Source organism: Canis lupus, chromosome 5 (genome assembly GCF_011100685.1).
Source record: "Canis lupus familiaris isolate Mischka breed German Shepherd chromosome 5, alternate assembly UU_Cfam_GSD_1.0, whole genome shotgun sequence".
NCBI classification, from domain to species: Eukaryota; Metazoa; Chordata; class Mammalia; order Carnivora; family Canidae; genus Canis; species Canis lupus.
Genome location: NC_049226.1, coordinates 63,165,991 through 63,191,056, shown reverse-complemented (window position 1 = coordinate 63,191,056; position 25,066 = coordinate 63,165,991). Strand labels below are relative to the sequence as shown.

General features: G+C 54.2%; 1 long non-coding RNA gene across 1 annotated transcript; it reads left to right on the top strand.

The window, feature by feature from the left end:
* Positions 1-22,944, top strand: LOC119871912. Its single transcript, XR_005359885.1, has 4 exons — positions 1-201; positions 9,799-10,057; positions 13,880-14,034; positions 22,268-22,944. It is a non-coding gene; the product is annotated as an uncharacterized LOC119871912 (long non-coding RNA).
* The last annotated feature ends 2,122 nt before the right edge of the window (positions 22,945-25,066 follow it).

The window sequence follows — 25,066 nt, the reverse complement described above, 5'->3', positions numbered from 1 at the left end:
TTTGCTGCTGGGCATGCTCTCTCTTTCCTGGGGGCTGCTGAGTCACAGGGATGGCAAACTATGGGTGTCAGATGACCCTTGTGATGGGCGTCAAGAGAAATCTTAATCTTTGAGATATGGAGAAAGATGGAGACCTGGTGACATCATTTGAACTCCTAGATCTTGATGTACCTGAAGCTGGCCCCACTGTAAAGTTTTCAGGTAAAACCTAATAGGTGCTCCCCTCCCCCCAAGCCAGTATGAATCGTGTTTCTGTCTCTTCAGACAAGCCCACAGTTACTGCTGCCTCGCCTCCACCGTGTTGGATGTGGCTTGAGTGTCCTCAGGAGGAACCAGTTCAAGTTGATTTTTTAAAAACTAGCCATGGAGGCACCTTGCTGGCTCCCTTGGTAGAGCATGCGGCTCTTGATCTAGGGGGTTGTGAGTTTAAGTTGCTCGTTGGACATAGAGATTGCTTTATTTTTTTTTAAGATTTTATTTATTTATTTAATTTTATTTTTTTTAAGATTTATTTATTCATTCAGAGAGAGCGGAGAGAGAGGCAGAGACACAGGCAGAGGGAGAAGCAGGCCCCATGCAGGAAGCCCGATGTGGGACTCCATCCCAGGTCTCCAGGATCATACCCCGGGCTGCAGGCGGCACTAAATCGCTGCACCACCGGGGCTGCCCAGATTTTATTTATTCATAGAGACACAGAGAGATAGGCAGAGACACAGGCAGAGGGAGAAGCAGGCTCCATGCACCGGGAGCCCGAGGTGGGATTCGATTCCGGGTCTCCAGGATCACGCCCTGGGCCAAAGGCAGGCGCTAAACCGCTGCGCCACCCAGGGATCCCCTAGAGATTGCTTTAAAAAAAGACAAAGCAAAAGTTGTAGCCTGGTGTACAGTCTTGATCCAGATTCTTTCTGCATCCTTGTGGCCCTCCACTCCCCCAGTCACACACACAAGCTTCTCTTGGCTGACCTTAGCATGGTAGACAGGATAATAGCCCTCCAAAGATGTCCACGCCCCACTCCCCAGAACCTGTGATTATGTGATCTCATATGGCAAAGGGACTTTGCAGATGTGATTGGAGTTAAGAATCTTGAGATGGGGGAGACTGTTTTGGATTATCTTGGGCCCCACGTAATCTCAGGCATCCTTATCAAAGGGAAGCAGGAGAGTCAGAGTCAGAGAAGGAGATGTGACAACAGGAACAGAAGCTGGAGTGAACTGGGGAAGGGGCCAGAGCCGAGGAATGTGGGCGGGTGGCCTCCAGAAGCTAGAAAGGCAGGGCTACAGGCTCCCCACTCAGAGCCTACGAAAGGAACACAGTGCTCCCAAAACCCTGATTCTAGCCCAGTATGTTAGTCTACTTGGCCCGAGATAGCAAAATACCACAGTGTAGGTGGTTTAAACAATAGAAAATTATTTTCTTACAGTGCTGGAGGCTGTAAGTTTAAGATTAAGGGACCAGAAAACTTGGTTTGCGGTGAGGGCTCTCTTCTGGGCTGGTAGAGAGCTATCTCCTGGCTGTGACCTCACCTGATCTTTTCTTTGTGTCTCTCCCTCTTCTTATAAGGACCCTAGTCTTATCAGATGAAGGCCCCACCCTGATGACCTCATTCACATTAATTACCTTCCTAAAGGCCCTATCTCCGAAGGCAGTCACATAGGGGTTGGGGCTTCAACATGAGAATTTGGGAAGAGGGACACAAATCAGTCCATAACTCTTAGTGAGATTGATTCCAGACCTCTGACTTCTAGAAGGATAAAAAATAAATCTATGTTGTTTTAAGCCACGAAATCTGTGTTAATTGGTTACAGCAGCCACAGGACACTTGTACATCTCGCCAGCAATGCTCTGTCTCACCTTCATGGCTTCCCACACGCTGTACCTTCTGACTGGCGCTCTTAGCTGGTTAGGTCCTGCCAGGCCCTAGAGATTCAGCTCAGGTGTCCATGAAGTTTTTCTTGGCTCCATAAAATCTCCCGTTTATACATTTGTCTTTCTCAACGATGGGTGTGTCTATAAACCCTTGCTGTTGACTCTGCAAAACCCAATGCTCTTGCCCTCTTGGAGATTTTGCTTCAATCAGGGAGCTGGACAGAGGGCAGGATCTCCACCTCTCTCACTTGCGTGTCCCCAGCACCTGGCAGCATCAGGTACATGGTGGATCCCAAACTGTTAAACTGACGCCAGACCCAGCACGTGGGAGAATGGGTACCAGTCTGAAAGAGGCCCCGGGGTTCCAGGCCCTACCCTTGTACAAATCCCCAGGGCTGCCATTCTGGAAAAAGTCCAGATGTGGAGTCTCAAGGCTGGCTCATCAGGCAGGGTGTGCTTTGCTGGCTCTGAGTTCCCTGGGTCCTCTCGCACTTGTCAGGATTTCTCATTGCTCAGCCAACATCCAAGGCCAGCTTTGGGGCTAAGGGCACATGTAGACCATTCATCAGTCTGTGGCCTCGATGTGTCTGCTCTGAGCTGGGCTTTTCCCTGGCCCGCCTTTCTCAAGCTCATTGGTTCTCGACGTGAGAGAGTCCTCCCTCCCCCATGCTCTAAGGACATTTGGAACTGTCAAGACATTTTTGGTTGTTGTCATAAGTCAGGCTAAGAGGGTGCTAATGGCATTTAGTGGGTAGAGGCCAAAGATGCTGCTGAACATTCCTTGATGCCCAGGACAGCTCTCTTCTGATACAAAGAAGTGTCCAGCCCCACATGTCAGTAGTCCTGAGGTTGGGAAACCCTGAGGCCTAATCCCACACTTTTGAATGATTCTTGGCTGGAGAGTGTTACTGTTTGGGTTATGGAGAGTTGTCACCTCTTTTTAGGAAAAGATGGGCAAAACTCTCTTGTATCGTGTCACAGTGGAGTCCTGGCCAGGGCTATCTGCCATCACATTATCTTCCTTTGAAGGCTTTCTGTTGAAACTTTGTTCTGGAGGATTCTACACGCTGGGGCCGTGATGTCTGGAGGCCACACTAGACTGAGAGTAATGTGTTCCCTGATTCACAACAAATCCCCAAGCACACCTGTGTTTCAGTCCCTGCTCATCTCAGCCCAGCTCAGGTGATTGGTGCCAGACTAAAGTCATCTTGGCCTTAAGATCCCCTGGGGTGCAAACCCTTGTCCTGAGCCTCGGAGCTTCCGCTTCCTGATTTGTGAAACCGAGACAGTTATACCAGTCATTTAGAGCTGCAGGGGAATGAGATGTGAGTTCACTGGAATGTTGGACCTGGCTTGTACTGGCTCATGAAAGGCAAATGTTCAATTTTCAGGAATTTCGTGAGCCAGTGGTTAAATATAGCTATCATTAATAATTCAGTTCTACAAACTTACAATTAAATGAATTATAAGAAAAACCAAGCTAATAGATACTCTTGAAATTCATCACTTCCTATTCGACTATGGTGTCTGCTCTTAAGGATATTTGTATCTACTGGAAATACTATGTAACAGTGGCTGCTCTGCTCCTCTTCTCTACTCCAGGTTCAGGGACCTCACATCGGCAGCTTGGAATCAGCCAGGGCGCAAGCATTAACGCCACGGAAATTGACCAGTGCTCATAGGACTTGCTTTGTTGTTTTGCTGATTTTCTAGATTTAAGACAGTGAGGGAGAAAGGGTAAAGAGGGAGATGAAACCTGAGAGAGAGTTGTGTCTCTGGTCATTCTATTGTGAGTAGCTCTCCAAAAAATTAAGGAAAACCTCTTCTAGTGTTCAAACACTATTATCCAGTTCAGCCAGGTAGGGAAGTCCCAATAAACATCTTCACCGTCTCACCTTCCCAGAGTCTTTCATTGCAATGGAAACACCGATTAAGCTTCATGTCAAAATCCCACCCACTCTTCAATCCATGAACTATTTCTTTCGCTGAGCTGGATGTAATAAAGCATTTATTTGCAGTAAAATTTATTTATTTACTTATCTATTTATTTAAATGTATTTTTAAAAAGATTTTATTTATTTATTTGACAGAGAGAGCATGAGGGAGCACAAGCAGGGGGAGCGAGAGAGGGAGAAGCAGACTCCCTACTGAGCAGGGAGCCCAACATGGGGTTCAGTCCCAGGACCCTGAGATCATAATCTGAGCCAAAGGCAGACGGTAAACTGACAGCCACCCAGGTGCCTTTATTTATTTATTTATTTATTTATTTATTTATTTATTTATTTAAGTATGCTCTATACCCAGCATGGAGTCCAACGTGGGGCTTGAACTTGCAACCCTGAGATCAAGACCTGAGCTGAGACCAAGAGTCGCATGCTTAACTGACTGAGCTACCCACACACCTCTGTGTGTAGTAAGATTTATAATGAACTTATGCATATATATTGATGGGATCATTGCCCCCCCCATCCCCACCGGAGAACTGTTTGTTATACATTTAGCAGCACAGCATGGAAAGTGAGCCTAGATGTGGAAATTCTTCATGCAAGGAGAGGCTTCCACAGGGTCAGCACAGCCAACAGCCCTGCATCTGGAACTCTGTGTGTCTAAGCTGATATGGGGACTGGTTCTTGCAATCCTGGCCTAGAGGGTCCACTCTCCCTGCCCACCAAGACAACCTGAGTGGACATCCATGGGGCTACATGGCACATGCAGAGGCTGTGTCCTGGGCACAGGTGAGCATCTGAGAACCCGAAGTGGGCACCTCCTGGTTTGGGCAGGTCCAGTGCCTACCCAGTTTGTGAGATGGCCCAGAAACCCCAGGGTCCACCTGGACTGAGCAGGTTGGAATGGGAAGGTGTGAGCATGGGTGGCCCTTGGAGGTAGAGGCGGGGGTGGGGGAGGCCTTGAGGGGCACACTCAGAGTTAGTCCAGTCTAGCTGGCAAAATATTGGGTACCAGGTCATTTTCACTGAGTCACTCAGTCATTCAGACAGCATACTGGATACTGCCAGAAAGTATCCCATCTATGCTGGCACTGAACGGGGTGCAGTCATTCAGCTCATTCATCTTTCCTTCTCTTGGAGAGAAAGTTCTAAGAGAGAGAACTAAGAGAAAAACAGGCCCCAGTGGCTGGAGAGCATGGCTGGAATTGGGGGTGGGGTGGTGCCAGCATGGCTAGGTGGGAGGATGTGTTACAGTGACCACTGTAAACAGTAAACTCTAAGCCTGGCTCATGTGTTGCTCCTTTACTAGTAAAGCTCATAAGCAAATGTTGGTGGAGTGAAAACCATCAAGAGATGGAAAGCTCACTCCTGTGCTTCCAGGGGGAAGGAAGGAAAGGTTCTTGAATGTCTGAGAAGCTTCATGAGCGTCATTCTTGGAGGATAAGCCGTGTAGGAATCTCAAAGTCTGTAAAGACCCCCACCCACTGGGCAGAAGCTGAAAGGACACTATTCTCAGCAGGATGGAGCTGCCCAGGGAGATGGTTGGAGCCAGGGAGTCCTTTCCAAAGACCAGGTACCTCTTGCCTGGCAGGACAGGCATGTGAGGTCAGTAGGGCAGCCGAGTGAGCACTCAGGCTTTACGTAAAAGACCCAAAGACGAACCTTCCTGGGGCATTTCGTCTGAACCCCCTTCCCATGCCCCCTCCTGCTGGGAAGCCCCTCACTGTTTCACACATCCACCCCTAATGGAGCCAGATTTAGCAAGAAAAATAGGATGCCCAGTTACATTTCAATTTCAGATAAACAACAAATAACTAATGTAAGTCTGTCCCCTGCAACGTTTGGCAACTCCATACCTCCTGTGCCTACCTGAACCAGTCCCTGGGCCAGCACCCTTTCTCCCCAGCCACCCCTCTATGTGGGCTGGCTGCTGAGCAAGATGGGCTGAGCCAGCCCCAAAGCAGGGAGCCAGGGTCACATCCAGATGCAAGGAGGAGTCCAGGATCTGGAAGACACAGAGAAGCAGAGGGGGGTCAGGCTAAACCTGTGAGGGCAGAGCTGGGCCTGAACCCGCATCAGGTCTCAAACTCTACCTCTCACCTGCTAAAGGACTTGCTGGCACCTCTCTTCTCTGAGCCCTTGTTGTCTGCCCCATCTGTCAGATGGGGATAATAATACTATACACAGGTGGCCGTGATGGTTACAGGGGATGGAGGGCACCCAGCACAGTGCCCAGCCTTACCGAGTGCTCAATAGATGGTAGGCATGACCATACGCTTATCCATTACTATATATATCATGTCATGTCATTACCAATGATTATTTATCACAATAATGAGCTATTATTGTTGTAGACTGGACTCTGGTTTTGCTGATTGTTCTACTGCCAGCATCTAGAATGGTGCCTGGAACACGGTAGGTACTCAATAAGTATGTGCTGAAGGACTATATCATGGGAATGAGAGCTCGGCCTCCAGGTGGCCAGGAAGGGACCAGGCACCCAGCAGCATCCCTGAGGTGGGCCTGGCCCATTCCTACCTGACCAAGCCACCCAGCATTGCCTGAATGATAAATAAACTAGACACATGGGAACATAGAAAACCCAGGCTGAAATGTGTGGCTTCATTTCCGCCGAGTTCTGGGAAATCAGACCTTTCTGACCTGGGACAGGAGGTGGGTGGCCTCTCGGTGCATCTGGGAATCCTGGCTCATCGTGGTCCCCTGTGGGGACGGAGCATGTTGTGATCCCAGCCCTACCCGTCCCTCCCGGCAGATGGAGAGGAACCTGGGAAAACAAATGCAGGATAGACAGCCACAGCTTCTGTTCCAGACGTCCCCCTGCCTGCCCTGGCCCTCGCTGGGGCCCCACCCCTGTGGCGCCCAGCATGCCTGGCCAGCGCTGCTGAAGGACACCGCAGCACCCAGCTCCGGCCTGAGCTCAGAGATTGGTCCCCTGGTCATTTGAGCAAAGGCACTTGCAAATTCCTGGGACTCTGAGCCCACAAACCCCAAACTCAGCATGTTTGAAGCTGAACTCCTGGCCTCCCACTGGGAACCTGCTTCTCCCCTCGTCGAGGAACACCTAAAGATTCAAGTCAATCACAGACACGATGACACCTCACTCCTGAACATTTATTTATTTAAAGATCTTTATTTTTATGTATTTATTCATGAGAGACACACAGAGAGAGGCAGAGACATAGGCAAAGGGAGAAGCAGGCTCCATGCAGGGAGCCAGATGCGGACTCCATCCCAGGACCCCGGGATCATGTCCGGCCCCCCTGCCGCTCACCCACTGAGCCCCCCAGGTGTCCCCCTCCTGAACATTTAAACAAGTGCCTTCTAAGATCAAGGACAGTCTCTTGTGCTACCAAAATTCCATTTGCATACCCAGGAATTTAACTTCAACGCCCGAAGAGTATATAAGGTGCAACCCATGACTGAATTCTCCAACAGCCCCTGGAATTAGCTGCTGTCCTTATTTTGCTTTGATCCAGGATCCAACCAAGAATCACACGCAATGTCCGGTGGTGCGTCCCCGTCGCCCTTCTGGCAGCACCTTGCCCACCGAAGCCCTTGTCCTGCCCCACGGAGCGGCTTCCACAAGCTCCCTGAGCGCAGGGCCCAAGCCTGTCTCCGCTGGTGTCACCCCGCTGCCCGGTGTTCCCAGTGTAGGGACAGCAGGCAGTCCATGCTTTCTGAAGCCGAATGGAGGAGACGACACACGTCCTGGGTGCTCACAACTCTCCTGTCCCTTCTCTGGTGAAACCCACCTCCTATAAAGAGGGTGCAGCTGCGGAAGCGCTTTGAACTCAGACCTTCACTCGGTCTAAACCATCTAAACCGCCTAAGCCGTCTAAGCCTAAGCCGTCTAAACTGTGGGGTGTGCAGCCACGAGGGGAACGGGACCGAGGGCAGCTTGCAGCTCATCTTCACTCTCCGTTTTTTTCCCTCTGAGGCTGCCCTAGTCTGACAGGGAGGGAGGCGAAAGGGGGCACCTGGGCAGGGATGTGGGGAGGAAGGGCCAACCGGAGCATCTTTCTGGCTCTTTCTGAGGATCTTTTATCTGTACCCCATGGCCATGAATGCCCAGGAGGTCTGGGGGATCCGGGTAAACGAGGCCGCGCAACGAGGACGCAGCAAATGCTTCCTGGATGAGGGACTCACTGGGTCACTCGCTCTGCAAGGCCCTGGATCTGGCAGGGAGAGTGACATGCTGGCTAAAATAACAATGGCCCGGACTGGGTCTTTGGAGGGGCAGGAAGGCCTTAATGGCCCTGCGAGACGGAGAGGTCATTCAGAGTCACCAATATTTATTGACACAGCCATGACTGTTCCTGGGACAGCTGTGAATCAGAGGAATTGCCGGGAATAGCACTCAAAGGCCAGACTCACACTGTCTGACCAGCGGCCGGCCGTGTCCCTCCCTCACCCCTGCCCCCAGCAGTGGGGCAGGAACCTTGCTGGGGCCCGTCCTGCCCGGACTCGGGTACTGCCCATGCAGGCTGGACGCAGCAGGGTGCCTGCTTCTGTAGCCTCCTGCACTAAGCCAAGACGAACCTCATTCCTTTGCTTGCTCAGTGCATCTTATTGAGCACCTACTGTACACCAAGCAGGGTTTTAAGCACTGAATTTGGTTTGAATAACCAATGCAGACTGAATGTCTGCATTTTTGAGCACCTACTGTGTGCTACGTGTGATCTGGATACTGGGTTCCAGTTATTGGTCTTTTATTTATTTATTTATTTATTTATTTGTTTATTTATTTATTTAAATTTTTTATTTTTTTTTTCGGTTATTGGTCTTTAAAAAAAATCTTACTTATATATTCATGAGAGACACACAGAGAGAGGCAGAAACGCAGGCAGAGGGAGAAACAGCCTCCCTGTGGGGAGCCCGATGTGGGACTCGATCCCAGGACCCCAGGATCACGACCTGAGCTGAAGGCGGATGCTCAACTGCTGAGCCACCCAGGCATGCCTATTGGTCCTTTTTGTGTGCACCTACTATGTGTGTGTGCCAGGCATGGTATCAGAATGTTTGCCCAGGGTAATGCAAGGCAGTAAAGCCCAGAACCAGGCCCTGCCCTCACTTCCTTTGGGTCCTGACAGTGCTGCCTGGGGCTGGAGGGATGCAGTTTTCCCTCAGTCCAACAGGGATCCATGTGCCCCAAGGCCAGCCTGATAGGGGGGCAGCCCCTCAGGGGGGGGCAGCAAGAGTGGGTGGCCCAGCTCCAGCCTGGGATGGGCATCCAGCCCTGGCCACTTACAAGGCTGTGCAGCCAGGCTGGCTGCGGCTCTCACCAGAGTGGCCCCCGTTGCTGGGAGACACCATGCAAAACAGTGCTGGCTGTTCTGCAAACCTGGCGTCACCCCCAGCCCTGAGGCCACTGCAAGGAGCCCAATCCCCTAATTAGAACCTGCCGGCTTGGCCCTCGCCCTCCCCAGGCCTGAGCTGACTTCAGTGGCCGTAAAACTTGCAAACTCTTTCCTGTGTGCTCTCTTGGGATGCAGCCTGCAGGAGCTTTAGAGGCGAGTCACTTCCCCTGGCCAGGGACGGGGCAGGTGCAGCTGCAGCCTCTGACCTCCCTGGCGGTGGAGGCTGTGGCTCTGGGGTGTAGGGCTGGCACACCGACCCATGCCTTTTGGGGCCTGGCACTCGGTGGGCACTGGGAAGGGACTGCTGAACAAATGAGCACACCCCTTCCCCCGCCCTGGCAAAGGCCCCTCTCCAGCATCCTCACCACCCCAGTCTGCTTCAGCCCAGCTCCCCATCCTGCGAGGGTTGGTAGTGGGTTCTTCTCTGGGCTTCCATGGCATCTGTGCAGACATACTGTGTTGCCAGGAATTCCTCTAGAGTGGGGACAAGGTTCTGTCCGTCTCTGCATCTCAGCGCCCTCCTCTTGGGTCTTGGCTCTGCTGGGAAGGAGCCACCCTTCTTTCCCAGGGATCGGAGATAGCAAAGCCTGACTTCTTCTCCCTACAGACCCCCAGAGGCTGGAACAGCCTGGGCCACCAGTGTCTCTAGCCAGGTGGATCGAACTGGTTCCAGCTCAGAGGCAACTTCTGTCCAAGTCCGGGCCGAGATTTCTACTTGGAGAAGATCCCCATGGTTGGGCTGGCTGAGGACCCAATTCGGAATCTCTGACTAATCCCAGCTGTCCGACCTCTAGTCCCTGAGTGCAAGGGAGCAGCTGGCATAATCTTCCTCCCCAAGGTTCTCCTTGGCCGTGCCTATGTGAGAGGTGGGTCTGGGTTGGGCACCCCGAGGTCTTCTAGTTCCCCCTTTTGTACCCCACAGCCTGCAGAAAAGCTTGATCCCAGCCTCTGAGAACTGTGTGCTGTGGCTTCCAGCAGGGCCAAGCCCCGCTGCAGGTTTTCTGGAAAGATGGCTGCTCTTTTCTGAGTTCTAGGGGTGTTTGTCCACACCAGTGGCAGTGGGATTCCCTGGTGGGAGGCCAGAGGGAAGGGTTGACAGCCAAGGCAGGGACTTCAAAGGGCTCCTCTGGACTCACCACTTGGGCCTCCAGCTGCAGGATAAGCTGAGCTGCCAGCCTGGCAGCTGGCAAAACATGGCTCTGCTTGCTGGAAGCACCGAACAGCAAACAAGCTGCCCAAAGGCAGCTTTCTAATCAGAGTGACAGGAGGGTCCTCTCAGGGAGTGGGGATTGAGGGTGGCTGTAGGCAGCAGACATAGGCAGCTCCTCCCCGGGGGCAGAGTACATGGGATCCCCAATCTCTGAGTGTGTGACTGTGACCCTGCTTGGTCCTCGGCCACCTCCTCCAGGGGCAGGCAACTCAGCTTATGCTGATTATTAGTTACTCATTTGTGAGTGACCATACTGGGGCAGAGTGGGGATTGGATAGATTCTGGTCATGACACACGAGGAGGAGAGGAATCTAGCACTTAGTAAGCACCAACTGCATGCCTGGCTTGGTGCTTGATGTCGGGGATGGAATGAAGAAGAATCAGCTCATGGGGTGGAGAGAGGGGAGGATGTAAGTCCAGGCTGTGGCCTGTCCTGGGATCAGCTGGGAATGGGGAGGCCAGTCCCCTGTCCTCGGGTGTGGGGCCGGTCCAGAGAATGAGGTCTTTGGTGGGCTGTGGCCCTGGAAAGGAGGGAGGAGTGGAGGAGAGGAAGTGGTGTCTGGGCCGAGGCTGCAGCTGTACCTTCCTCTGAGCCTCTCCAGCTTTCCCTGGAGGCTCCAGGCCCCCTTTCCTCCCATCCCCGCTGTGATCCAAGCAGAGTCTGTGGGCCCCCCACCCCACCCCCCCGGGCCACCTGCCTCCTGGTCTCAGGCGTTCCCGTGTGACTCAGGAGGGTGGAGAAGCAGCCTGGACGCGTCTCAGCATCCTCTTCCATCTCCTCCCGGCTGGTGGCCAGAGCCCTCCACCTTTTCTGTGGGACCCGGATGGCCTGCCTGGCTCCTCGGTCCCACGGAGCACATGGGATTTGAACCCTGTTTCCACTCAGGAAAAACCTGGTACATTCCACTCAGGAAAAACCTGGCTTGTCCCTGGGTGTGGCTGGCTGGCCTTGGCCCGGGGCCCCGTGCCAACTGTGCAGCCAGTGCCGTGCCTAGGCTCAGACACCCCAAAAAGGCTGCTGCTCAGCCTCACTGATTTAACCAAGGGGTCATTTAAAATCTCACCAGGGGCCCCTGGCTGGCTCAGTCAGTGGAGTTTGCGACTCTTGACCTCGGGTTTGTGGGTTTGAGCCCCATGTTGGGTGTGGAGATTACTTAAAAATAAAATCTATAAAGACAATAAAATAAATAAAGTTAAATCTCTCCAATTGCTGGATCACCGAGAGCCTGGAATCCATCCAGAGGACAAGCCTGCAGGGACCAGGAATTATCCCATAGCTCCCAGCTCCCCCAGGACCTGTTCTTCCCAGAGGCAAGAAGCGGCACGGGCCCTGGCCAAGCCTGGTGACTAGGCTTGCCAGATGCTTCCGTCCCCTGGAGTCTAGTGTGACAGCACTCAGGGAGGCCCTGGGTTTTTATGGAGTGGCCTCAAGGGTGACAAAAGCTCGCATAGCAGTGGGCCTCGGGGCACCAGGACTGCTGGACGCTTTAGAGATGCACCCTCCTTTCCTTCTCCCCCCAGGGCTTGCTGGGACCTTCCCAGGACACTTATGGGGAGGGGGTCGTCAGCTCCTTGCCAACAAGCACCGCGGCTGGGGCTTACAGGCCATGTGGAGGCTGCCAGGATTCGCCCATTACACCAGTCAGTCCTGTAGGTGCCAACCCAGGGAACAGTGCTGGATCCACCACCCCTCCTGTCCCCTTGTAAATCTTTTACCTCTTTTCTTTTTTTTATTTATTAAAAGACTTTATTTATTTATGCATGAGAGACACACACAGAGAGAGAGAGGGAGAGAGAGAGAGAGAGGCAGAGATACAGGCAGAGGGAGAAGCAGGCTCCATGCAGGGAATGAGGTTATGAGGTGGGGCCCTGTCTCATGGGCTTCATGTCTTTTTTTTTTTTTTTTTTTTTTTTTTAAGATTTTATTCATTTGACAGAGAAAGAGAGAGAACACTAGCAGGGGGAAGAGCAGAGGCAGAGGGAGAAGCAGACTCCCCGCTGACCAGGGAGCCTGATGTGGGGCTCGATCCTAGGACCCTGGGGATCATGACCTGAGCTGAAAGTAGACACTTAACCCACTGAACCACCCAGGAGCCCAATTTGTGTCTTTATAAGAAGGGACACTAGAGAAGCTGTTCTCTCTCCCTGTCCCCCCCCCCCGCCCCCCCTGCCCAGGGCTGTGTACACACTGAGCCAAGGTCCAAGCACACACACAGTCAGGAGTGGTTGGCTACAAGCCAGGAAGAGGGCTTTTACCAGGAACTGAATGGGCCAGATCCGTCCTTGATCTCAGACTCCTCAGCCTCCAGAACCGTGAGAAATAAAACCCCGTTGTTTAAGTCATCCAGCGAATGATATTTTGTGTGGCGGCCTGAGGACGAGGTGCGAGGTGGGAGGGATGCTAAGGGGCCCATGAACCAGGAACCAAGGAACCCAGGCAGCCTCTAGAAGCTGGAAAAGGCAAGGAAGTGGATTCTTCCTGGAGCCTCCAGAAGTCAGCCCTGCTGACACCTTGATTTGGAGACCTCTGGCCTCCAGAACTGTAAGATAATCAATTTGTGTTGTTTTCAGCCGTTTTGCAGTACAGTCTGGTACAGCAGCCGCAGGAAGCTAAGGCAGGGCCCCGAGGCCCGGCCTGCCCTGTCTGCCCCGCTTCCCCTTCCCCTTCCCCTAGGAGCAGCCCCCGGCCCTTCCTCTGGGAACCCACTGCCCTGCCCGCAGCCCCTCCCCGGGCCACAGCCTGGAAACATCCAAACGGTACCTCTCCCTGCGCAGGGCAGGCCGCCGGGAGGCTGGGACTCTTGCTCAAACCGCGGGGAACCGCTCTTCCCACCGAGGTGGCCGAGGATGGACGTCAGCCCGAAGCCGTGGCTGGCCGGCTGGCCGGTGGGGGTGAGGCCCGCCCCGGGGTGCGGGCCACCCCTGAAATCAGGAACGCAGAACGGAGGGAGGACGCAGGTGCCTCCTGACCATCACCCCAGTCAAGCCCCATCAACTTGAACTTTCCGACACGGGAACCACTAGATCCCCTGATTTGCTTAACCCACTTCCAGGTGACACTCTGCCACTTGCAACCTGCAGCGGCTTATAATAATGTCACTCACTCCCGGCCACTGTGATGAGCTCAGGTGGGAAAGAAAGGGCTGGAATTACAGCCAGCCCCGTGGGAATCATCCCCACTCTGGCCTGTCTTATCTCAACAGCGGCCACTTCAGTATTTGGGGGGGGGGTTAAGTGTGAATCACCGTGCTCCTCCTTGAACAGTTTCATTTGGGGAGCTTCCGTGAGAAACTGAGTCCTACCTGCTTGCTGTCTTCTACTCACCCTGGTATTGCACCAGGGGGAGGTGGGGACAGAGAACAGCCTCGCCCCAGGTGAGCACCTGCTTCAGTTCTCCTGGGCATCCTTCTGTAAAAAGACACCCTCTTCTCCAACGTTTTATTTCTATTTGTTTCTTTCTTTCTTTATTTTTATGTAGCCTCCACACCCAGTGCGGAGCCCAATGTGGGGCTTGAACTCACAACCCTGAGATCAAGACCTGAGCTGAGATCGAGCAAGAGTCGGATGCTTAACCCACTGAGCCAGTCGGATGCCCCTTCTACTGTGTTTTATTCCGTGACGCTCCGGAACAGAGTACGTGGGGAAGAAAGCGCACGTGGCTCTCTGGAGAAATCTCGTGGGTGCACATGTGACAACGGGTGGAGTAAACGTGCATTTATCAGCGGCCCCACAGACACAGGGTGGGCAGGGCTCCCTGCGCCCTTGGGCAGTCTGGGCCCGTCGAGGTCTCCGTGGCTTCTGTTTTTCACAGTCTTGGGGACAGAAGAGCCACCACTTTTGCTTTGGGGTCTGGGTGTGATGGGCACAGTAATAATAACTATTACTTAGTATCTTCCACTTGTCGCTTGGATCTTGGCTCCAGCGTCCCCTGCTTCCTTGAGGCTGCCCTGTGTGGATCAGGGGCTCCTGTGGCCTCCGCTTTCTGGTTGGGAAGCCCCATAGTGGTCTGGAGAAAGGGGGGAGGCTCAAGGCAGGGATTCTACGCTTGTATTAGTTTCCTGGGGTTGCCATCGCAAAGCACCCCAGACTGGGGGGTTTAAACAACAGGAATTTGTTCTTGCACATTTGGGGGGGGTCATTAAGTCTGAAATCAAGAAATGGGCAGGGCCACAGCCTCCCTGGAGGCTCAGGGAGTGTCCTTCCCAGCCTCTCCTGGCTCTAGCTGTCTTTGAGCAAAAGAGAGACTTTATTGGCTCGAGTGCATGAAAAGTCTGTGATGGTGGCCTCACCTGAGGCAGCTCTGGATTCAGGTGTGCAAATGATGGCTGAAGAAGGCATGTGTCCCTCCTGCCAGCTCCATGTCTCTGTGCCAGCTCTGTTTTGGATGGTTGTGCCTGGGAGCAGTGGGGGGCTCCTGACCTCCTGGCTTCGGGTTCCCAGCAGAAAGGGGGCTTCTCTCTCAATGGGGCCTGCAGAAGTCCCAGGGAAGACACTGGTGGACAGGGTCACATGTCGGGTAGGTGGCTCCCCAAACGGAAATCAGGCTGCAGTTGAGACTTCTGGAAAGGGCAGGTGCTTGGTGGGGGAAGGTGGGTGGAAGTTTAGTCACTTGGGGCTGTGGGGGTTAGGAGGGGCCGGGCAGATATGGGACTAGGGCTCCTTCCACCCTAGCAGAAGGGTCCTCTCTAGCCAGCAATTGGGAAGGAAGGGGTGGTGGTCTGTCTGGGGATGGGGATGAAGGCACTTAGGTGCCGAAGGACACCCCACCTGGCCCCAGGGCTTCAGCACCATAAACCCTCCCTAGGGACGGGGCTGCTCCTTCAAAGTCTGCCGCACACGGACGTCCCCAGGTGCTCTCCAGGAAGGCTCCGATATAGTGAATGAGCAGGATGGAGCCCCATCTGCCACCTCTAGCTATGTGACCTTGGGCCAGCACCACTGCCCTCTGGGCCTGTTGTAAAAATGGGGCCTGCTCCCCATCACCGAGAGGACCCAAGGAGGATAAGCAGGCATCTGACAGGCGCCCTGTGTGGATCTAGGAACCTGACCTCTGAGTCCCACCTTGAGGCCTGGTGATGAGTCCAGTGCTCCACAGTGTCTCCTGTCTTTCTGGGTCCCCTTCATGTCCTCTCTGGTCATCTCGTGGCCAGGCCGCTGGTTGTTCCAGAGAGGTTGGCTGCAGGTCACATTCTATCCCTCCTGCCCTGTGCATCCTTGGGCACTGCCTGTGGGAACTGATGTGTGAATCAGGAGAGGGGCAGGGGAATGAAGCCATGGGTGGGGGGTGTTGGGGTTGAGGGGGTTGGGGGAACTCTGCTTTCTCCAGGCTGGGTGTGAGTACCAGGTCTTGTGCCAACTTGGTGCTGGGCCAGCGCAGGCCACAGAGGACGAGGCATCCGAGCATCTCCATCTGAACCCAGGCCCTGCCTCCTTGCAGCGGGCAAGCCTGTGCCCTGGATGCCTCCGTTTCAGCCTCTGTGAGGGCAGGACAGACCCCCAATCGCAGGGCAGCGCTTCCAGAGCTAAGGGAGGTGGAGCATGTGCGCGCCTTGCGTGGGGCCCGGTCACTAGTTGATCGAACAGCCCAGTGTGGTTTGACTTCACTCCAGTTGCTTGATCTCCAGCTGTGCTCAAACCATTCTTTCCTTGACTTACAGAATTTCCTTCACTTTCAGTTTTAACAAGCGGATGTGGGGCATTCTGATTCTCTGGTCTCTCCCTTCATCTCCCCTCTGCTCTGTCTTTGCTCCTCCTGTGCGTTGGGTGGGGGTCGAGGGGAGCAAGGTTCAAGGTGTATGGCCTCGGTCGCCCTGGTCTTTGCTGTCTCTCTCTGGAGCCTCTGGGGGTGGGGGCGTCATCTCCTCCTGTCCTTGCCCTCTGCTCCTGTCCCTGGGGAGATGCACCCTTGCTCCCTCACCCCATCGCTGGCAGCAGGATCAGAAGGATGACCTGTTACTTCCTGTGTCATTTGTTTGAGCCCAGTGGGGCCCATCCCCACCCCACCACCTCTCTTTGACTCTTGCTCTTCTGAGAGGTCCATCTGAAAGTATCAGCCTCTTGGTTCTTCGTAAATGTCCTTCTTCTGCTTGACTACTGGCCCCCTGGGATTCTGCAGCCCATACTAGGGGGTGAAATGAAAATTTTACTGACAAAGAAGGAGCCCGGTTTTCTGTTCCAGAGACTCAATCCAGCTGAGCCTGGGGGAAAGGAGGGGAGGTGGCACAGGGCCACCTTGTACAGGTGTTCAGGCTGTGTACTGCACAAGGGGGCCTCGGCCTATGAGGGCACTATTGTCAGTGTACACATAAACTGACTTATATGAGGTATGTGGGTAAATGTGGGAATGCATGCTTGTGTATTTGGGTAGCTGGGGCAAGCCTCCTTTATGTGAACCCCACATTGGCCTGGACACACTTAGGGAGGCATCTGTACACTTCTGGAGCACACATGCATATGCATGTGTGCAGCTGTGCCTTCCCCTGCTGAGCTCTGGGGATGCCTTGAGGTCCCTCCACCTGCTTGCTGCTCTCAAATCCAATCCCTACCCTCACTGGGCTCCTGGGGGGCAGTCCTGAGGCAGGGTTCAAGGAATAAGTAGAGACCAAATAAATGAACAAATGAAGGAAGGGGCAAGTGACCAGACAGGGAGACAGACCTGCATCTCTATCAGCAACTGGGAGAGAAAGGAGCCGGCAAGCAGCTAAATGTCTGACCATGTGCTTTTACTTCCTGGGTTGAGCCACGCTCCGGACCCAGGCTAGCTAGCTTCAGCATCTGTGCTGGGGGGTGGGGGCGACGGACAGCCTTTCTCTCAGCTTAACCCCAAGTGGCTCTGGGCCTGGGTCTGCAGTCTCCCCCAGACCAGACTCGGGCCTTGGGACCAGTGGGTGGAGGGAGTACTGCCTTTAGAGTCCAGAGTCAAAGCCCCCCAGCCACCTGGGTGTCTGCGGCCCCGGCAGCAGCTGCACGGTGGAGAAAGGGAAGCACCGGGCAGAGGGCAGAGGCTTTACCAGGGCCCCAGTGGGCCCTCCAGGAGCGCCTGGCCTCCTTCCTCCCTCCCGCAGGGGGCACCGGCTCCCTGGTCCCCCGGGAATGGGGCTGGGGGTGGGGGCAGGGAGACGGGTGAGCTCTGTCCCAGCCAGCCCGCAGGGAGTCTGCTGGCCCCTCCCTGGGTTCTGGTGAGAGACTGGAACACAAAGCTATTTTTATTTATGATAGTGTCAGTGGGCTGGCCTCCGTCTAGACAGCTGGTGTTATCATTCGAGGCCATCCTGGAATGCGCAGCCCCATTTATTGAGAACAGAAGACAGTGTGCAGATTAAACAGCTCATAAAAATAAGCTAGGAGCTGACACTGGGCCGGGCAAACCAAGGTAACCGGCTAGGTCAACTGTCCACGTTGGTGTTGGACACTGGGATGTTTTCAGAGAAAACAAACCTCCATGTGGCTCTGAGGGAGCCAGTGTGCTCTGCTGGTGCCCCTCAGCAGAGGTGATGGCCAGGCAGGGGGCGGGGTGGGTGGGTGTTGGGGTGTGGGGGGAGGCTGCAGGGGCTCTGAAGTCTCTCTGCGGAGCCGGGTGCAGGCAGGGCTGAAGGAAGAGCCACCTTGCTCAGGACAGGTCTGCTGGGACAGCTGGGCCTCTGTTTGTGGAAACGTCAGCTTCCCCAGGGCCACCTAACACCCAGTCACCCTCTCCTGGGGCTTTTGGGCTCAGCCAGTGGCCAGTGCTGGTCACCCCAGTTATCTGGGTGACTGGTTGAAGAGACACATGTGCTGTTGGCAGGCTCGCCACCTCATTCACTCACTCGTTCACCTGTTTACCTGTTCGTTGGTTCACGGGCTCAGTCAACCCACAGATACGTCCTGAGCACTTGCAAGGTGCCAGGCAGTGACTCAGGCCTTGTCTTCGAGAGGTCTCAAGGCAGGTATGGGGGAGACAGACGTGAAAGCACAGACTCATATCCTGGAGTTCAAGGCCGGGGACTCTCACATGATCTGATCCTAGCACTCCCTGAATTAAAGGGCAGCCCTGTGGCTCTGCAGGAGGCAGCACCCTGGCCTCATTGCTTGGCCGTCCCACCCCCAGTCTTGCCTCTTGTGTACCTTCCAGCCCAGTGACGATGTCTACCCTCCCCAGGGGCCCTCTTGGCCTCGGAGCCTCTCTTTGGGCTGTGGGCTGTGTTTCAGAAGGCGTGTCCTTGGTCCTACCTAGGGCATGTGTCTCAGATGCCTCCACCTTGAAGAAGCCCTGGCGACCCCCACCCTAGACAAGGGTCCTGGCAGTTGCGTCCATGGGCTGTAAAGCCTCAACCCTTCCCTTGGGCCTTGGAGGTCTGGGAGGTCCCGGGAAGCAGGGGCTGGGGGCTGAGTGCCGTGTGTGTGTGTGTGTGTGTGTGTGTGTGTGTGTGTGTGTATGTGTGTGATTTTGGAGGACATGGCCCAAATCTCCAGTTCTTTCTGGAGGTGCATCCAGCCGCCCCGGGCCTCAGTGTCTTCATCTGTAAAATGGGGATGAAGACGATGTGGATAAGGGGCAGAAAGAGTTTGGGAGTGCGCTGGTGCGTGGTGAAAGCCTCCCCAGGCTGATGCCTATATAGCTCAATTGTTATCACTTTTCTCTTCACCTTTGAAGTCTGGCCACAGGGTTTGCCAGGAGGCTCCGCTCTCTGCTAGCATCGTGGGGGATCTATTTCTAAGCTCCAAACAGAAATGTCAGTTCCTGGAAAATGGAAAGAGGAAAAGGCCTTGGCCAAGAGTGGCCTTGACCAGCCCTTCTGAACGGGCAAAGCCGCCGTAGCTGAGGCTCTGATGTGGGCACGGTGGGGCCAGTGCTGGAGAGGCCAGGCCTGGGCAGGAGAGAGCTCAGTGTGGATGAGAAAGGCAGGGACCCAGCTCTGCCCCAGCAGACAATCCCAGCACCCCTCTGAGCCTCAGTTTCGACTTCTGAGAAGTGGAAGCTAGTGGCTCCCTCGCTGGCTTGCCGGGTATGGAGTATGCCCAGTGCTTGGGAGCATCTGGTGCTGGGTAGACGCTTGACTCCTCCTGTGAACAGAGGGCCAGGTACCCACTGCCGCGCACCAGATAAACCCTGCTAGCACAGCAGGCCAGCTGGTCCTTTGGGTAGGGGCAGAAAGCAATGTACTTTCTGGTATCTGGTGACGTCTTGCTGTCCCAAGTGCATCCTGGCCTCCTGCTCCCACCCTGGCACTGGCTAAAGGTACAGATTTGTTCTTCTGCATTACCCTGCAGGCTACCCTGGCCTTTGACATCAACGCCTCTCCCTGCGCCGGGAGCCTGTGTGGTCAGAGAGGGCCCTGTCCTCATTTTCCTTCAGCTTCAGGAAGCCCAATGGTTTCTCCTGCTAACCCTTCCAGCCTTGTGGGCAGCCTCCCCACGAGGCTTGAGCCTCCATTCCAGCCTCTTTTTTTGTTCAGCCAATATGTATTTATTGAACATCTATTATGTGCCAGGGTCATGTAGGGAATCACATATGGCACCTGCCCTCCCATGCCTGTGGCAGAAGAACCTCTGGGTCGGGTCCACTCTGTCCCCGGGTCACCCCCAAAGCCAAGTTCTGCAGGGTAGCAGAACACCCTCAACCACCCAGGGCGGCAACACAGGAGGGCGTCAAGAGCCTGAGGTTGGTGCCAGTGAGTGATTTTGAGTTCCAGCTTCCCCACTTCAGCTGTGTGACCTTGTGTGTGTGCGTGGGGGTGCTATCTGAACAACCGAGGTCATGAGGCACCCCCCGTTAAAGGCTGTCATGGTGATAGTACACGTTAATGTGCGAACAGCGAGTGCTTTAGCTGGCACATGGCGAGTTCTCGAGGTTGGGGTATTGAATAGAGGTAGATGTTATGATCGTGCCTACTTTGGAGGGTGGCTGTGGAGGCTCAGAGACGTGGTTTTGTTTTCCCAGGACCACTAAGGAGTCTCCGGGCTGCAGGTGGAGCCAGGATCTTTTACCCTCGTCTATTTTTGAATCTATTATCCCCAGGAGGAATAGGCTCCAGTTCCTGCTGGGCTCCTGCCCTGGAATGACTTAGGAGGAAGGCAGCCTCAATCTATTGGGATGTGCTGGGGTTCTTTCCACTCCCCGTCAGGCCCCATGACACTGCAGCAGCATCACAGGGCTGACCCGCTGACACCGTGCAGTGCCTGAGGGACCCGTCACCATGCACAGAAGAGGCCCAGAATCCCCCTTTCTTTTTAAAGATCTTATTTATTCATTTGACAGAGAGAGAGAGGGAGAGAGAGAGCACAAGCAAAAGAGTGGCAGAGGGAGGAGAAGCAGACTCCCTGCTGAGCAGGGAGCCTGATGCGGGGCTTGATTCCAAGACTCTGGGATCATGACCTGAGCTGAAGGCAGACTTTTAATAGACTGAGCCACCCAGGTGCCCCATGGGGTCCCCCTTTCCCAGGACACACTGCACTGTGTGGGCTCAGAGTAGCCATCATGACTGCTCCCAGAGAAGACACCAGAAGGTAGGGCTCAAAGAGCCACAGGGACCAGCTCAGGCTCTTCTCCAGAGCAAGGACTGCTGGTGGGTTTAAGGGATGGAGCACCCAGGGCAATTCAGAGCCTCAGCATGGACCAGGAGCTGCCTAAGGATGGAAGAACTTCTGGATGTGAGCAGAACGCATGACCTGGGTACCTGAAGTTCTTTTTTTTTAGATTTTATTTATTTATTCATGGGGGGGGGGGCGGCACAGACACAGGCAGAGGGAGAAGCAGGCTCCATGCAGGGAGCCTGACGTGGGACTCGATCCCGGGTCTCCAGGATCAGGCCCTGGGCTGAAGGCGGCGTTAAACCGCTGAGCCACCCAGGGATCCCCAGACACTACTGTTATTACTATTATTATATCCATGCAATCCTTCAATGGCACTCACTGTGCCAGACATTGTTTCTAGCACCTTTTAAAGAGCCACTCAATGAGCAGGTCTTATCACCATCCCTATTTCACAGAGGAACCTGTACAAATGGGCTCAGTCCACCTCCCACCTCCCCCACTGAAAAATATTTATCTCTCAAAACCCTGGTAGGTCATCCCTGCCCTGATCTCCTGGTAGGGTCCATCCAGAGCCCCTCTGCATCACTTGGAGCCCTATCTCTTGCACCTGCTGGTCTGTGCCCATCTACTGAGCATCTTGCTCAGAAGCCTGCTTTTCTTTCTTTCTTTCTTTCTTCTTGCTGTCATGTCTGGGCTTCGTGGTTTGGTTCGTGCTGTGCGGGAGTTCTTGCGTTGGCTTTAGGCTTCTTCTTGTTTCTCTGTGGTTCTGGTCTCCTTCTGGATGTTGCGGGTGGGCGTGCTGGTCTAGTAGTTCTGCTTTTTCTGTCTTTCTCTTTCTTTCTTTCTTTCTTTCTTCTTGTTCTTTCTTGCTTTCTTCTTCTTTTTCTTCTGTCTTCTTCTTTCTTCTGTTTCTTTTTTTCTTTCGTTCTTTCTTTCTTTCTTTTCTTCTTCTCTTCTCTTTTGTTTCTTTTTTTTTCTTTTGATTCTTATCTTTTTTTTCTTTCCTTGTTTTTTGGTTTTCTTTCTTCTTTCTTCTTCAGATTTATTTATTATTTTAAAGAGAAAGAGCATGAGCCAGGGGAAGGACAAAGGGAGAAGGAAATGATCTCAAGCAGATTCCACACTGAGCATGGAGCCCGACACAGGGCTTGATCTCACGACCCTGGGATCATGACCTGAGCTGTAATCAAAAGTTGAACGCTCAACTGACTGAGACACCCAGGTGCCCCAGAAGCCTGCTCTTCTGAGTCCGAATCCCTGGTGTTTCTGTGTGTCTGGCACAGACAGGCAGTCAAGACACGTTTGCTAAATGGGATAACAGAGGCTATAGCCCTTCTTTTCTTCATTCCCACAGGCCCTTCTGGAGGAAAGGTTTGCTCGTCTCCCTCATAGGCGGCTAGAATGCCCTAAAAAGCCTGCCTTCCAACGGTGAGTCTGGGCTGGTCTGCTGCCCCAGCTCATCCCCAGCCCATCTTTCCAGGAAGCTGGGGGTGGGGGCGATCCCAGAGGGGCACCCAGCTTCCAGGGATGGCTGCAGGATGCCAGAGGAGAAGCCACAGGACCGGGGTGGGGGGTGTTCTCTTGCAGGGGCAGGCATATCCAAGATGCTCCTCTTTCCTACTTTCTTGTAAGTGGATAAGACCTTGGGCATGTGTGGGCTCTAGCACAGTTCCAGGCATTGCCCCACACCCAGTCCTTTCAGTCTTTGCAACACCATGAGCCTAGCTGGAAGGTATCACTATTCCCACTTCACAGAAGAGGAAATTGAGGCTCTCAAAGGTGTCTGGAGTCACAGGATCAGGGACTGGTGCTGTGAAGTGCAAACCCCAGCCTTCCCGCCCCCTTGCCTGGGTCTGTCTGCACTTCTGCGGGTGACCGTGGGCCTCCCCCTGCAGCGGGCCAGCCTGGGAGCTTCCTGAATTCCACCACCATTCCTGGCTCTGTGGTGAGGACTCCCTGCTTGTGATCATTCCTGTCTCCGGTCCTCTGGAGGACTCAGAAGCGAGAGGGGTGCAGGGGCTGGGGCTGGGTGGTGGGGAGGAGCCAGGCTCCTCAGGGCGGCCAGGAGAGGCCGGCTGGAGGCGACCCCTTGCACTCCATGGGGCAGGGTCCCCCGGCCAGTGGGCTGTTCCTTCTGTCCCAGGGCCACCAGGCCCGGCTCCTCCCGGCACGGCCCGCAGAGGCGTCTCCTTCCAGGGAGGGCCAAACTCCAGCGCGCTAGCAGAGGATGTTTTCCTGCCCAGTGGACAAAACATTTCTGGCACTTTCAGCAGGGGACTGAACACTCTGTCCACTTTGGCTGAGTTCGGGGTTCCTGGACGGACACAAGTGTGCTTTCACATGCAGCAAGATTAATCACACAGCCTCCCTCCCTCCCGGCTCCTCACCTGCCCCGCCCCTTCCCTCATTGCCCGCTCTGCTCCAGAGCACACTTCTGAGAGGTCACTCCAAGTGGCCTCAGGAAGTGAACACTTGAATCATGTGCCTCCTGCCACAGGCCTCCTCAAGAGGAGGAGGGGCTGAGAAACACCCCCTCACCCCCAGCCCTGAGCCCTGTGAACCCCAACCATCTCCCGTTGGGCCCATCCCATCCCAACTCGCAGGGCTGGCCTCTGACCTGACACAGTGGCCTTGATCCAAAGGTTGGTCCTACTCGTGCCTCCCTGGAACTTCCCTGGTTCATTAGAATTTCCAGAGGTTTGGGAACCTTCCAGAATCCTCTGGATTGACTGTGGTTCCAGCCCTTGTTCCCCATGTTCTTCCATGCTTCATTTAAAAAGGCTGGCCTCAAGTGGCCAAAGTGAAATTAGTGGGTGGGACCAGGATGGGAGATCAGGAAAGAAAGGGAAAGGTCTGTGTCCAGACCTCCAGGGCCACGCCCAGGGCTAAGGGGGAACAGCCCTGGCTAGGAGGGCCTGCTCCAAGGATGCCCCATTGCAAAGCTGTTCTCGAGGGCTCAAGGTTTGTTTTAGACTCTGCCTCTCTCCAAGGGCCCAGTGGTACATATCAGATGGAACATTCCACAATCTTAGGGTGCTGGCAAGACACCCTGAAGTCAGGGTCACACTGCCACCCTAGGAAGACCTGATGCTCTGGAAATCGGGCTCCTACCCTGGCTCCCCTCAAAGCAGAACAGGCTTGGCCTGCACAGGAGGGAGGGGCAAAGCTCTACAAGGGCCCCGTGGGCCAGTGCCAGGGCCCTGAACCCGCTGGGACAAGCTGAACTCCAGCGGGAGGCAGGCTGCTAACCAGTAAGCAAGTTGTAAAAACCCAACTCAGACACAACATCTGGCAGCTGCTTCAAATAGTTCTGTGTCTGAAGTTGGAGTTGCTTGAGGCCCTCCAGTAAATCAAACCATGTGCAAAGAGGAGACTGCGCCGACCTGAAGCACCCTGCTTGGCAAGGCCCCAACCGTGCCTCCAGTCTCTCTTGCTCTTTAAATAGCCTGGGGCTCACATTCCATTTCCTTGTACGATCAATTCGGAGCTGGCCTGGCTGGAGAAGCTGCAGGATGCGAGCTACCTCATTCGGTCTCAAAGAAAGATGGAGGGAGATGGGCACTGAGACTCCATCCTACCCCTGGCCCAAACTCTGTTTCTGATGACCTCTGAGCACTGCCTGCATCTTCCAAGACCCTGCGACCCCTGACTGTAGCTGGCCAGAGGGACACCCAGAGAGAGCCCAAGCACTCTGTCTGCTGTCAGGTTTCCCATTCTCCTCACATCCTGCCCTGAGCCTGGCCCTATGGCTTCCACGTGCAGTCTTGGTGCCCACCCTATAGAAGAACAACCATCCATCCTAAAGCAGATATGCTCCGGAAGAGACGGGGGCAGAAAGGACATGCTGGTGTGGCTAATGATGCTGGGAATCCTTACTTTGTTGCCAGCACCCACCCTGAGACTGGCACTGGGTTACGTTCTCCATGCTCATCATTTTGTAAATCCTCATGATCAATCTAAGAGGAGGTACTATTCTGAGCCTTGGTCTTTTCTTTTTTAAAGATTTTTATTTTTTAAGTAATCTCTACACTCAACATGGGGCTTGAACACACAATCCCCAGATCAAGAGTTGCCTGCTCCACTGACTAAGCCAGCCAGGCGTCCCTAGGTGCCCTGTTCTAAAGATATGTGTAGAGGGTTGGATGATGGTCCT